Source organism: Oryx dammah, unplaced genomic scaffold (assembly GCF_014754425.2).
Source record: "Oryx dammah isolate SB20612 unplaced genomic scaffold, SCBI_Odam_1.1 HiC_scaffold_29, whole genome shotgun sequence".
Classification (NCBI taxonomy): domain Eukaryota; kingdom Metazoa; phylum Chordata; class Mammalia; order Artiodactyla; family Bovidae; genus Oryx; species Oryx dammah.
Window position 1 is genome coordinate 14,812,086 of NW_024070213.1, and position 15,699 is coordinate 14,827,784.

Here is a 15,699-nt window from a genome sequence, read left to right on the forward strand (position 1 = left end):
CAAGACTGAAGATTTAGGCAGCAGCTTTGCTCTAAAGAGTGCAAACCGCTGTGCAGTGACTTCTTTTGTAAACAATTGAGATGACTCGAACCTGAATGGGTACCTCGTGGTGATCTATGTCAGTTACAGGAAACACACACAGAAAAGATCCCCGTGCACACTTGCGTTTGTTCCTCCCCAGTTGATTAAACTTTCTATTCTTGCAACAATTTGTGTTTTTAAAAGGCTGCCATCTGGGAAATGGAGACGAGTGGTCCCAATTGTGCTTAGGTAGCCAAGGCATCCAGTTGCAAGAATGTCCAGGTTGGACAGCTGACAGTGTTTATGCGTCTATTCTTCTCTCCTCAGTGACATGCTATTATTATTTATTATTATTCTTTGGTTGTAGTAAAGTCGCATATAAACTCCACATCATTTTGACACCAGCTTGTTCTATTTATAGGTTTTTGGCCATGCTTCACAGCATGCAAGCTCCTAGTTCACCAACCAGGGATCAAACCCACACCTCCTTCAGTGGAAGCGCAGAGGCTCAGCCACTGGACCACCAGGGAAATCCCTCGACACCAATTTGAAATGGCCTGAGATGGCATAGTTACCTCCTCTTGGTCCTTCTGTGCTGCTTTCACTGTCTGCCTCTGGTCCATCCTACATGAAAAGTGAAAGATTAGTCGCTCCATTGTTTGCCACGCCATGGACTGTAGCCTGCCAGGCTCTTCTGTCCGTGGAATTCTTCAGGCAAGAATATTGAAGTGCGTTGCCATTCCCTTCTCCAAGGGATCTTCCCTACCCAGGGATCAAACCCAGGTCTCCTACACTGTAGGGCAGATTCTTTACCTTCTGAGCCACCAGGGAAGCCCAGCCTCATATGACTTCCCTATTAATCTCTCTAGAGTTCAATTGATATGGTCCAGGCATTCTTGAGTTCCTAAACAGAATAAATCCAGTCCCTTCAGCCTGATTTTGAAGTCCTCCATGAAAAAACTGAAAGTGACTCAGTTATGTCCGACTCTTTGTGACCCTGGGGACTATACACTCTATGGAATTCTCCAGGCCAGGAAACTGGAGTGGGTAGCCTTTCCCTTCTCCAGGGGATCTTCCCAACCCAGGAATCGAACCCAGGTCTTCCTGCATTGCAGGCGGGTTCTTTACCAGCTGAGCCACAAGGGAAGCCCAAGAATACTGGAGTGGGTAGCGTATCTCTTTTCCAGCGGATATTCCTGACCCAGGAATTGGACCAGGGTCTCCTGCATTGCAGGAGATTTTACGGATTCTTTACCAACTGAGCTATCAGGCATGTGATGCTAAACCTTCCTTTCCAGACTCTCCTTTGTCTGCCTTATCTACCACTGGAGACACCTGCACTTCATATCTACTCTGGACAGAGTCACGGTGGCATCTGACCCCACTGGCCTGGCTTCCCATCAGTTATCTCTTGGAATGCCTGCCTTATGTTCACCCATTGAAATCCTACTCATCCTTCAACATGCACCTCCAATGTCTGCTCCTCAAGGGACCGTCCTCAGCCCATCGAGCCCAAGGCAGTGTCCCCTTCTCTGGAGCTCTTATCATAAACACACTTTCCCCCATGGGGTAGTTGTTTCTCAACCTCTGGTCCACCCCAGTTCACACTCTTCCCTCAGAGCAAGAATTGACTCGTTTGTCATCATCCTAAGCATCTCAGTGCCTAGAACTGGCCCTGGAATACAGCAGGCATGCAAGGAAATGCTGTTTGGACCGAACTGATCGCTCTTTGATGACTTGCCTGGACCATGGAATTAGGTCCCAGGCCTCCCAAGCTGCTGGACGTACAGGCTGGCATCATTATCTCCATATGCGACGTGCTGATGAGGCAGCTGCTGTAGGGAGGGAGCTGGGTGAAGCCCTTGGCCAACTGTTTGGATGTGCAATCAAATACACTCCCTCTGGGGGATGGCACTGAAATCCTTGATACAGACACTTCTGGGGCAACCAGGGAGCTGTGGGACTTCATTGGACAGTTGCAGTCACCCTGCTTTGCTCCAAGGTCACCTTGCCTTCATAGTCCAAGTGGGTGATGGCATTTCACTTCAACGGGACTCCTGGCAGTAGAAAGATGGGACACTCTGTGGGTGAGGAATTAGAGGAGTGGCTCAGAGGATGACTCAGGCAGTAAAGAGTCTACTTGCAATGCGGGAAACCGGGGTTTGACCCCTGCTCGGGAAGATCCCCTGGAGAAGGGAATGGCTACCCACTCCAGTATTCTTGCCTGGAGAATCCCATGGACAGAGGAGCCTGGAGGAGTACAGTCCATGGGGTCACAAAGAGTCAGACACGACTAAGCGACTAACATTTTCACTTCACTTAAGAGACCAGGAAAGAGCCAGAATAGGAGCTGAGAGAAGATGGACTGAAGGGTAGAAATGGAAGACTGGGGAAATCGTCACTCTGGGCCAAAAGATGTTGGCAAAGATAGGGTGACTCTACATTACACCGCCAGGACACCCACTGTATACTTGTGGTCAATCAATGACGTCTTATCGGTTATTTCTGATACTCTGTCCCCATCACTCCCCAGATGTCCCAGTCTGGAAGGTGAATTGAATGGTCACCCAAGTGGGTGTGGGAGTGGTAGGGGACAGTCTCTCTCCATCATTCTCTGCTGTCATTTTCAGGAGGACCGCTGGGGCCCCAAGATGCTTGACCCACAGCAGCGGTGCCTGCAGGGCCAGGGGGCAATCAGGCCATTGGGGATTTTCTCAGTCCCTCAGATGACCAGGTGCCATGCTAGATGCTGGTGCTTAGGCCCCTGTAAAACTTTTGGGGACCCCTATGATGTTAATCCACATCCTTAACCCTACCCCCCGGCTTCCCCCGTGGCTCAGCAGTAAAGAGTCCCCTTGAAATGCAGGAGACGTGGGTTTGATCCCTGGGTCAGGCAGATCCCCTGGAGAAGAGAATGGCAACCCACTCCAGTATTCTTGCCTGGAGAAGCTCATGGGCAGAGGAGCCTGCTGGGCTACAGTTGCAAGAGATGGACATGACTGAGCCGCTGAGCAACAGCAATAACAACTCCAGTCCATGTAATATGGGTCTCCAAGCCCTGGCCCAGGACTGGGCAAAATCTGGGTAAAGTCCCAAGCAGAGAAAAGAGTGTGATGCTTTCTGATCTGTAATGCAAAATAAAAACAAGACTAACTGAAACACGGGGGCTTCCCTGGTGGCTCAGTGGTAAAGAATCCACCTGCCGACGTATGAGACGCGGGTTTTATCCCTGGGTTAGGAACCCACTCCAGTATTGTTGCCTGGCAAATCCCATGGACAGAGGAGGCTGGTGGGCTGCAGTCCATGGGGTCACAAAGGAGTCAGATACAACTTAAGATGAAATAACAAGAATGACTGAACATACATTGAAGAGAGTTCTCAAATCTGTTAATACTTTCTTTGATGATTTTGTTGAAATATCGTGTCAAGTTATTAAAAAAAAAAAAGTCTGTGATGCCCGCTGCTGCGCTGGTGCTCCCCTGGCTCAGGTTGACCCTTCTTGTTGGATAATCAGGACCCACCCTCCCTGTGCCCCCCATGGCCACATCCCTGGGCCCAGTCCTGGGACAGGCGGTTCTATCTGGGTGGCTTTTTCCAGTGGGAAATGGTTCCAGATGTGGTCAGCTGGAGGCCACCAGGGCAGACCTGAGCTTTTGCACAGCCACACAGAGGGCTTTGTTCTGCCTCTTTGGAGGGGCTTCTCTGATGCCACCTTCTGCAAGGCATGGTTAATTGCATCTTTTCTGGGAAAATACCAAGAGCAGACCCAAGGATTAAGTCTCTGCTGTGAATTAGTGATCACCCTGTTTTGACACTTCACCTGGACGACCCCGTGCTATGGGCAGCAGGGGGAATTTATAGGGTGTGGACACTGAAAAATGTATGTTTTTTTTTTCCAATTGTGTTTCATAGGTCTTTAGAAAAAAAGAAAAAAACTCACTTCTATTATATATTAAGGCATAACCCTGGAGGAGGGCATGGCAACCCACTCCAGTATTCTTGCCTGGAAAATCTTATGGACAGAAGAGTCAGACAGACTACAGTCTATAGCATCACAAAGAGTTGGACACAACTGAAGCAACTGAATACAGAGCCGATTAACAATGTTGTGATAGTTTCAGGTGGACAGCAAAGGGACTCAGCCATAGGTACACATTTATCCATTCTCCCCCAAACTCCCCTCCCATCCAGGCTGCCACACAGAATTAAGCAGAGCTCCCTGTGCTACACAGTAGGTCCTTGGCGGTGATCCATGTTAATTACGGCAGTGTGTACATGGCCATCCCAAACTCGCCAACTATCCCTTCCCTCAATACTTCCCTCCGGCAATCATAAGTTCGGTTTCTAAGTCTGTGATCTCCTTCTGTCTTGTAAGCAAGTTCATTTGTATCATTTCTTTTTAGATTCCACATATATAAAAGATGTGGAATTAATCAATCAATTAAACAAATTATGGGTCTTTAAGAACATAGGAAATTGTTTTTAGGTAGGGGCAATTTTTTATACTGTGGTATGTTAAGGACAGGAGATTTATAGTCATATTTACTATTTGTAAGTTTAAGAATATGGTACGTGAGCTTCTATGAGAAGCTGGAGGTTTCATAAGCCTCCATTGCTTGGAAACAGAGGTGACTTCCAGGCACACGGTTCCCCCACCCTGAGCCTACATGCCATTTACAAATCACTTATCGGCACTGGACTCCCAGAGTTTGCCCTGCTGTTCCCTGAGATGTCGGCAGACACCTCCGACAGGGCAAGCCAAGATGTGTTTTGACAACAGAGTGGTTTCCTTAGCAAGCCGCTGGTGTCCTCAGGCGACTCAGTAGAGAAAGCTTTGGCTTTTTGACGAGGACGGAACTCTCAATGGCCTTCCTGTCTCAGGAGCACTCGCTGAGTTCATCCTCAGACTGTTAGTAGGATTCGTCTGGGCTCTGTGAAGCCGGTTTGTCCGTTGAGTACAAAGCTCTTTTCGCTCTTTTCCTGGAGAAAACTCAGTGAACTCACTGCACAAACCCCCAGAGACCACAGGAAATAGGCTCTGAGTCCTTTTCAAGAACTCAGAAGGCAGCTAAGCCCCATGGGGAGGGGTGCACAGTGAAAACAAAATCCAAGCGCACCATCAGTCCTATACAGATGAGATTTAACACTCCAAGGCACTGTTGTTACTGCCCATCACCCCTCGCTGAGCACCTACTGTGTGCCATGCCTCCTGGGGGACATCTTATTACCTGATCCTCGATTGCAGAAATAACCTTGCCAGCTGTAGAGTCAATGGTATTTGGAGAAGCCACACCACTAAGAACTGCCAGAGCTGGATCTGAACCTGTGCTCTCCGCCTCCAGACTGAGTGCTCCTTTCCACTGGGCCGGTGGGCAAGGCTGTCAAGGGTTGACCACAGAGGAGTGATGATCCGTGGGTGGGGGTCAAGGTGGAGCAAGGAAGAGGTATCTTGAATACGAAAGCTGAGTTTGGAGAGCTGAAGGGAGGAGCCAGATTGGGGAAGGGTAGAGATGACTAGCAGGAAGTAGACGCCTGGTAGTGAGAGCCCACAGGTAAGTATGTGGGGCAGGCATAGGAAAGAGAAGGGTGGACCACTTCGCTGGAGCAGAAAGTTTATGATCCTTGGAGTGGGTCTCTGGGAATCCTTAGACGGCATCACCAATTCGAGTTTGAGTTTGGACTCACGTTTGGACATGAGTTTGAGCAAGCTATGGGTGTTGGTGATGGACAGGGAAGCCTGGTATGCTTCCGTCCATGGGGTTGCAAAGAGTCGGACATGACTGAGTGACTGAACAGACTAACTGACTTTAGAGCCAAATTCAAGACGAGTTGAGGTGTTGAGGTGGTGGTAGGCATTGCTTATCGCACGGGGCTTGGAAACCATCTACCACTTGGGGAGGCGGGAGGGCAGCTGTGCAGGTTGTGGGTGCCGAAGAGCCAAAGCGCCAAACTGGAGGGAAATATGCCAGTGTATTGCCATCACCGGGGGATGGGGGTGAAATACATCATTGCTCTCTTGCCCAAAATGCTAGAGCAGTATAGAAACAACTTGGATGCTGTAGAACAGAATTTATTTCCCTTGTCCCATTGCGTGGCAAGATGGTGCTTCTTATTTTTAATGGGAGACCAACATCCCATATTCCATGACATCATACTTATCTCATGCTGGAAAGTTGTCCGTAAAGTACAGTCAGTATGTCATGACTTTTTCTCCCTACAATGTAGTCAGGGCTCCTGGAAAAGGCAGTTACTTTTTACCAAGAAAGAAGATGTGCATTCTCTAACTATGGATTAATACAAGCAAGCACCCAGGCTCAGGTGACACACTCAGGGCAGAAATGAGTGTGGCATGTGGGCCTGCGGGGAAGGTTGGGGGGAGTCTGGGCCATCTGCTTTCCTGTTCTCTCCTCATCAGAGAGAGGGCTTCAGCCTCTGAAGACTGCCTAAGGGATCAGGCAGCATGGAGCGGGGCCAGGAGTTGGTACAAGCTAAGAACCACAGCATCAGAGAGTATCAGAGCTGGCTGCAGTTTCAGAGTCCAGTAGGAGCAGTGAGTCTCAAACTGCAAGATGTATGAACGACCTGGGTTGCTTCCAAAGATGCAGATTCATGAGCCTCTCCCCAGTGGTCCTGACTTTGTAGGTCTGGGGAGTCTGCATTAGGAGTTGCAACTCTTTGTTGCAAGTGATGGGAACTGAGTTTGTCTGATTCAAGCAGAAAAGGAGCTTATGGTGTAAAAACGTGTACACCTGAAGCTGGGAAAATGGAGGGCAGGTGCGCCCTGGGCCTGCAGACTCCAGCACAGCAGAGGGGAAGGAAGGACCTCCCAGAGATGGCCACCTGGTCCACCGGACGGCCAAGCATCCACCCCTATCTGAGGGCCTTGGGGTGGTCTCACACTCTGTGCCTCTTCAAAGGGTCTTTCCTCAGACCTCCTCATCACCAGCCTTCTGAACTGGACCATTCTAGGTCCTTAACTATGAGACCTAAAGTCTATCCACGTCCTGTGATGTTATGTAGACCCTCATGCCAGATGATCTCCCTTTTAGGAAAAACAGACCATCATCGGTCCATTGACTCGAGAGAGGTTTGTGCTCCAAGCCTGGGGTGTTTCTTGATCCCTTTAGTAAGTCCTGACGCTTACGGAGTGTTGTTGTTATATTCAGTCCTTACAGTGGCAAACTGGTGTCCCGTTACCATTCCCACTTTACCGATGAAGAAGCTGAAACTCAGAGAGGTTGAGTCACATGCCCAAGATACACAGCAAATATAGCCTGGGTGTTCTCCTAACCACTTGTGCTTTACCTGGACACTCCTTCTTTTTTGGAAGAGCTCTGAGCTTGTGATATAGGACAAATCTCAATTCATCAAATCTAGAAGATTTTTTTTTTTTTTAATAAAATGGGCTTTGGGACTCTCCTTGTGGGCCAACGGTTAAGACTTCGCCTCCCAGTGCAGAGCATACAGGTTTGATCCCTGGTCAGGGAACTAAGATCCCATATGCCAGAAACAAACCAGAAAATCCATAAAACAGAAGCAATATTGTACAAATTCAATAGCGACTTAAAAAATGGCCCACAACAAAAATATCTGAAAATGGGCTTTGCCAGGGATGCCCACTGAATCTCTTTAGACCCTAGGTCCCTGTGGCCAGTTGTTCACCATCAGAGTTTCCCCACAGCTTCCATCCTGATTCCATCAACAGTCTTCATTATCTGTCTTATGGTAACCGTGCCCTTGGCTCTAGTTATAAGATCACTGGCTCTAGATATCCAGGATCTTCATTGAATAATTATAGTTGGAGCATCTTTTTTTTTGTCTTAACTCTCAAGACTGCCTCCTTGAATAAGTGTGAGATATCATGCTTCTCCTGTGTCTTGCAAAAGGCAAAATCAAAGGCATGTCTCACCATCGGCAGGTAGGCTGGAGTTAGCTAATATCAACTGAACATCTCCATTTTCCAGAAGCTGTTTGAAACAGTCACACAGGTTAGCTCAAGCAGCTCTCCAAACAACTGTATCGAGCGGGAGCGGGTACTGCTATTATGGCCGTTTGGGACCAGGCAGTGAACAGATTGGGGATGTTTGCGGAAGATCTCACGGGAAGTAAATGGTAGAGTCAGAATTCATAGCCAAGCAGCCCAGCTCCAGAGCTAGCACTGAGCTAATCCTTCTTGCCAGAGCTTAAGCTCATTCTCTCCTGCAATGTCAGCAGAAAAGATTAATTCATCCATTCGACAAATATTTATTGAGTGCCCACTTTTTGCCAGGTAAGGAAAACTGGCTGGTCTCTGCCTTCAAGCAGCTTAGCCTAATGGGGAGAAAGACATTGATCAAATGAACATACAAATCTATATGAAATTGGATGTGTGGAAAAACACAAAAGACATGTCAACTGTACCAGGTAAGTACATCATGGGAGGATTCTTACCTGGTCATGTAGGTCAGAGCTGGAACTCGAAACTACAAGGGCCCTTAGGACAAAGGACCTGCCTGTTTGCACCCCTGGCTGCAAAGGACTCAGTGACCCAACTCCAGCTTTGGGAGCCTTGGAAGGAAGGAAGAAAGAAGAAGCAGAAGATGCTTCTTTTGGGGTGTTACTGACCAGGGTTTGGGGCCTCCTTAATCAATAGAATTGATCAGAGACCAGAAAAGAAATTTTGGCCAGGCTTTACTGGGACCCCCGCTGCAGCAGTGGAGAGCGACAATGAACAGCAAGTTCCCTTGCTCATCCATTTCCTGAGAGGCGACAGCCTCTTCCTTCCTTTGGGTGAGGGTAGGGGTGTGTCCAGGGGTCAGGCCCGAGGGGTGGCTTGGTTGCTTTGCCCACCCCTTAGACGGCGTTGTGTGCCGGGGGCGTGTGTAGGACCCTGCTTTTGCTCCTGATCCCCTGTTTTGGCTCCAGGCTCTTCAAAAGTGACAGTGGGTTTGTTGGTCTCTTTGTATATTTTGGGTCCAGAATTTGCCCCAACTGTGCAGGCACATGGTTATTTTTAGTCCCATGCAGTTTCTTTGTATTCTGTTGCTGGAGGAGAGATGTGTCCAGGTGCAAGCTTTGCAGCCAAGAGTCCCAGGTCCCAGCCTGTCTCGTAACTCCTCTCCCTCCCCCTCTAACCTGCTACTCTTTCCAGCCTTGAAGTTGAGCTCCTGAGGGCAGCGAAGCAGCTGGGTCTCCCAGAGGTCACCCTGAAAGCTGACTCTTTCCCAGGAGAGGAACTCAGAATCGGCCGTGATTCTTGAAGAGAACCAGCTTCACCGACCACTTTGGGTTTGCTGGGAGAGTGATGGGCGTCAGGTACACGGACCTCGGGGGAGCTGCGGTCCTGGCAGCGGGTCCTAGAGAGATGGACGTGGCCCTCCTTCTCTGTTGCCAGGTGTGTCTCTATGGTGACATGAAGACAAGTGTGGGCCCCTGATGCCATTTACTTCCAAAGACTAGTTAAGTGTCACCTCTTATATACATGGGAGGGATTAGGAAATACAGGAACACATGGGTGGTTTCCAAAGCACTTTACAACATGGGTCCAGTGTGCTAAGTGGGGGGAGTGTGGAGGAGGCCTCTCTCTATGTCCCCTTGAAGACCCTTGATGGAGGAGGGTTTCCAAGTTTTGAGTCCTTCAGCCCTAGCCCAGCTAACATCTCAGGGCTCAGGGACCAAGAAAAGGGAGATTTCAGTCAGTTAAAGCCAGTTATTAAAGAAAGAAGGCTGATCAACCCAAGAGATTTCCCAGAGGGGCAGACACAGAAACGTGGAGGGGAAAGAAAAAGCAGATGGAGTGTGATGGAAGAGGAACAGTTCCTGAAGGTTTGGGGAGAGGAGGTGAGAAGTAATACGGTGCTCACTGTCCCCACACTTCATATAGTTGAGTCACTACGCCAAGTGCAAGTGTGAGATGACTCAAAGCCCAGGCTGTCAGCCGCTTCAAGATCAGGGCCAGGATTGATAACCAAGGCAGGATGCTGGGAGTTCAGGGCTGACCAGAGAGTCAACCTCTAATTTATCAAGCTAGAGGATGACAGTTTCTTCTGGATGCACCAGCCAGGGTGGCTCCACTGCCCTAAGGGTGTGTGATGGATGGTTTCTGCCAGCGGACTCTCTTTTGAACAATCAGATTGCAAAAAACCAAAAATGATGAGGAGCTGATCAGTACAGAGTGCTTGCGCTTAAGAGAGACCTGATAAGAATAGATGGAAATAAAAGCAATGTACGGATGTGAGAGTTGGACCATAAAGAAGGCTCAGTGCCAAAGAATTGATGCTTTCAAATTGTGGTGCTGGAGAAGACCCTTGAGAATCCCTTGGACAGCAAGGAAATCAAACCAGTCAGTTCTAAAGGAAATCAACCATCAATGTTCATTGGAAGGACTGATGCTGAAGCGCCAATACTTTGGCCACCTGATGCAAAGAGCCAACTCGTTGGAAAAGCCCCTGCTGCTGGGAAAGATTGAAGGCAAAAGGAGAAGAGGGAGGCAGAGGATGAGATGGTTGGAGAGCATCACTGACTCAATGGACATGAGTTTGAGCAAACTCTGGGAGATTGTGAAGGGCAGGGAAGCCTGGTGTGCTGCAGTCCATGGGGTGTCAAAGAGTCGAACATGACTGAGGGACTGAACAACAACAAAACGGAATGAAACTTCCATTCAGAGTCAGGAGCTGCAGGAACAGGGCATGCTTGAATCAGTCCCACAGTGGGAGCCAGCAGACAAAAGAGCAAATCAGCTTTACTGCTTATTAACTGGCACCCTCACACAATCCCTTAAACTACAGGGCTCTCAAACCCTTTGCTTCTAAAATAAAGCGAATGCTATCTGCCCTACAGGGTTGTGACTATTTCATAAAGGACATGTTTTGAATGCAAGAGCTTTTAAAAGTATAAAATGCTTTGCAAATAGAAAGGATTATTTCCAGTAACCTGAAAATCAATGAAGTAAAAACAGAAAGTGGACTGCTTTATTTACTCCATATACATAGTATTCCACAGGAATGGCACCTCCAGGAGCCGCAGTGAATGGTGTTTCTCGTAGTGGCTGCCGCAGTGCCAAATCAGGTAGAAGGAAGTCAGGTTTATGTTATAGAGAAGCATTTTAGGTTATGGTTCCCCTCTCTGTGCTGTGAATTTGTGAGATCAGTAAAACATTCATAGGAAGCATGCGTCAGTAAGAATAGGTGAGATTGTGCTGCAGAAACGAGATAACCCCTCAGATCCCAAGATCTTTAAGCAGAGTTTTCTTTCTTAATCATATTACACGGCCTTCATGGGACAGTGCGGGCTTTGTTTATCCCAGTCACTCAGAGACCAAGGGTGACAATATACAGCCCCATCTTTAAAAAAAATTATCTTATTGAAGTATAGTTGGTTTATAATATTGTTAGTTTCTGCTGTATGGCAAAATGTTTCAGTTATACATACATGTATTCATTTCCATGTTCTCTTCCATTATGGTTTTATTACAAGATATTGAATATAGTTCCCTGTGCTATACAGTAAGAACTTATTGTTTATATATCCTGTATATAATAGTTAGCATCTGCTAACCCCAAACTCCTAGTGCTTCCCTCTTCCAACTCCCTCCGCCTTGGTAACTACGGCTCTGTTTTCTGTATCTGCAAGTCTGTTTCTGTTTCGTAGATAAGTTTATTTGTGTCATATTTTAGATTCCACATATAAGTGATTTCACGCGGTGTTTATCTTTCTGACTTACTTCACTTAGTATGATCATTTCTAGGTCCATCTGTGTTGCTGCAAATCGTATTATTTCATTCTCTTTTTCTATGGCTACATAATATATATATACATATATATGTATATATATGCAGCCTGCATATATATATATATATATCCTATCTTCTTTATCCATTCCTCTGTTGATGGACACTTAGGTTGCTTACATGCCTTGGCTATTGTCAATAGTACTGCTATGAACATAGGGGGCATGTATCAATATCTTTCTGAATTACAGTTTTGTCCAGATATATGCCCAGAAGTGGGATTGCAGGATCATATGGCCTTTCTAGTTAGTTTTCTGAGAAACCTCCATACTGTTCTCCATAGTGGCCATGTCAACTTACGTTCCCACCAGCACAATAAGAGGGCTTCTTTTTCTGATGGTGATTTTTAATGTAGAGAAAATTGCTAGGGGGTTATAGAAAGTTTATCCTCATATGTTTTCTTCAAGCCATTCTGTCATGATTTGTTTGCTCTTTAATGAGTTCCCATCTGGACAGTGGCTGAAAGAGTTGAGTCTTTCATATCTGTAGTTGTTGATTTGCTTCTGATGGGGTTCAAGGCACACAGCCCCAAAATAGGGCCCTTGGGAATGCTGAGCATCTTAAACTGAAGGAGTCTCAGAAAAAGACAGAAGCAGGAGGAACCCTTTGACCTTCCACTCTTCTCCCTCCTTCCCTGAAATGGGTCATCTGAAATCTCCAGTGTGAAGAATGCCTTCTTCGGACCAGAAGGAAGAAGACATTCTTATCAATTGCAATGGAATTTGGGGCAAGAAATGTGCATACGCAAACTTGTAAAACTCCTCTCTTCCCATTACATCTTTACCATTTGCTGCCCGAGCCCAGACTCCTCTGTCTTGTCATTTCTTTACAATGCTTCATTTCTTTGTCTAGAAACCTCCTGTTCTGGTTGATTCTTTGGGTCTTCGTTCTTTTGTGGGGGCTCCCATGGACATGTAAAAATTCCATGAAAGTTGTATGCCTTCGACCTCTTAATCTGTCCTCACAGGTCAACTTTCAGACCCAGCCAAGGACCCTAATGGAGTCAAGGAAAACGTTTCCTCCCTTATAAGTACCTGGAGGTTTGGGCAACAAATAACTCACTGGAGCTGCCTTTTAGGGGCTCAGAACTCAAAGTTCATGGGTGAGAAACTATGGGATATGTGGAAAATCCCACCATCAAACCCCATTTAAAGAGAGGTGCCAGGGTAGTTTGAAGGCCACACAGAAAATACCCAAGTTCTGTGTATACTTGAGTCTTAAATTGGTCAAATCCTATTTCCTGCTTTAGTTCTCTTTGTCTGTAAAATGTGGAGCTGCCGCCTTCCCCAGTCACTAGAGAGGGTATGAGGATAAAAATATATTTAAGGGGATTCTCTAGTTGGTCCAGGGTTAAGACTCTGTGCTCGCAATGCAGGGGGCCCGGGTTTGATCCCTGGTGGGGGAACTAGATCCCACATGCCTCAACTATTAAGACCTAGCAGCAGCCAAATAAATACATGAATAGAAATAAATATTTAAAAAATGTTTAAGAATTAAAATCTCTGAGGTCTTTCAAGGGAGAGGAACTACAGAAATTCCGTGTATTCTCGTCACTGTTTTGGGAATCGGGTGACTTTAAACTTAGAAGGAAAATGTCAGGACTTGGGTCCCATCTCTGTCCCAGAGTGTTTAATCACACTGGCATTGGTTTGCAGACCCCAAAGTGAGGTGGAAGGAAACTCTTCTTTCCAGAAGCTCCTGTCTTAGGGGTGTGTGCTGGGCATCTCTGCAGAAGTCTTTGTAAACCTTGGGCCTTTTCTAAGCTGAGCTGGTGTTTCGTCATTGTCGCCCTGACACTCTGTGCCTCTGGGGGGTGAGTTCTGGACTCGGGCAGTGATGGGGGATGGGAGTGACAGTTCCCAGGCAGTCGCTATATCAGGCGGTGGGCCAGGCCAACCCTGCTGACTGGGGCTGGTGTGAGGAGACAGGCAGAGGCTTTATCTCCCGAGTTCTGACCTGTGTGTGATTCCTCTGGCCAGTCTTGCTCTTCTCACACCCTCTGGTGTCTGGTCTCATGAGCACAGGGACATCTGGGGTTGTGTGGGCCTCCTGGGGACGGAGGTCCCCTCCTGCTCCCAGGCCATAGGACTTACAAGGCCGGAGGCCAAGACCTGAGCTGGAAACCCAGATTACAGAGCCAGTGGGACAGAGACCGGAGCCTCCTGGTTCACATCCTTCCAGCAGCTAGAAACAAAGGAGTTGCCTTTTGACGGAGCTTTTAAAAAATGCACAGTGATTCTTTCATACGGTGTTGATAATGGACTGCACTGATAGTGTGATTGATAAATGTCTCTGTTTTCATCTTTCAAAACACATTTTAGAATTGCAAGCCTTTCTTTCCTGTCTTTCCTCCGTTTCATCAAATGTTTATGGAGCTTCTGCTATGTGCCTTGGACCGTGAGTACATAGAAATAACACCATCTTTGTCATCATCTTGGAATTGTAATGTGGTCAAACTAAGTGACGGATGGGTGAGAAAGGAATGAACACTTGTTGACTAGTCTTGTTTATCAGACACTGTGCTTTCCATTGTCACATGTATTTAATTTAATTTAAAACTGACCAAGCCCCATAAGGTAGTCGATGTTAATAACAATCCTCAAATATTCATCTAATTTTCTGAATAACCCGTGGAGGTGAAAACTGTGATTATGTCCACACTGTCCAGCAGGAGGGGAGTGACCAGGTGGCATTCAAACACTAGGTTTCTAAATGCGGAGCCCCCCTGAAACTCTACCCCTTCTGAGAGTTGTGCCAGGACCCCAGCTCGAAGCCTGAAGCCTGTGGGGCTCCGAGCTCCCTGACGCTGAGCAGACAACACGTCTCAGATGCTGAGTCCAAGCTAAGGAGTTAGGGTGGGGTGGGCAGGGCCCCAGGGAGGAATGGGAGGGAGGTTGACTTTCTCCAGTTTCTGTTCAGTTCAGTCGCTCAGTCGTGTCCGACTCTTTGCGACCCCATGAATGGCAGCACGCCAGTCCTCCCTGTCCATCACCAACTCCCGGAGTTCACCCAAACTCACGTCCATCGAGTCCGTGATGCCATCCAGCCATCTCATTCTCTGTCATCCCCTTTTCGTCCTGCCCCCAGTCCCTCAGCATCAGAGTCTTTTCCAATGAGTCAACTCTTTGCATGAGGTGGCCAAAGTACTGGAGTTTCAGCTGTGGTTAAACCTCTCCTTTCACATCTGAGGACGAGGAAGACCTGAGGATGAGGTCTCTGGACGCCATGGTGCCTCTGGGGCCTGAAGCAGGTCCCCAGGCACCAGAGTTCCTCTCGCCATCCCCTCTGCCTGCTCCTGACCTGAAGGTGGCCTTGCAGACAGCCTGCTCTGCACCGCCCCTGGCTGCTCACTGGTGGAGAGACAGCAGGCGCTGGAGCAGCCGGGCTGCATTGGCCCGAGGACGCTTCAGCAGCCGGGCCTTGCGAGGATCTGGCAGCAGCGACCTACTTACAGAGGAGGAGTGGGCGGGGAGCACCCGCCAGGCTCTCAGGGTTGCGGGGGAGGACTGCCCCACGTGCTCTCCTCCAAAACACAGACCAGAGGGGACTCAGCCTGCACAGACGAGGGTAGGGCTTCCTGCCCGAGACCCTCAGCTGTCAGAGAGACCCCACTGAGCATGGCCTGTCCTCCTAAGAGAAGCCAGGGTGACAGAGATGGAAGGAGAAAACCAGAGACAAGGAGAGACAGTGAGAGACAGAGACAGAGAGACAGAGACAGAGGTGTAGAGAGAGATGTAGAGAGACACAGAGACAGAAAGAGAGAGATGGGGAAGACAGAGACAGGGAGAGAGAGAGATGGAGAGAGACAGAGAAAAAGAAAGAGAGAGATGGGGAAGACAGAGATAGGGAGAGAGACAGAGATGGAGAGAGACAGAGAGAAAGAAAGAGAGAGATGGGGAAGACAGAGATA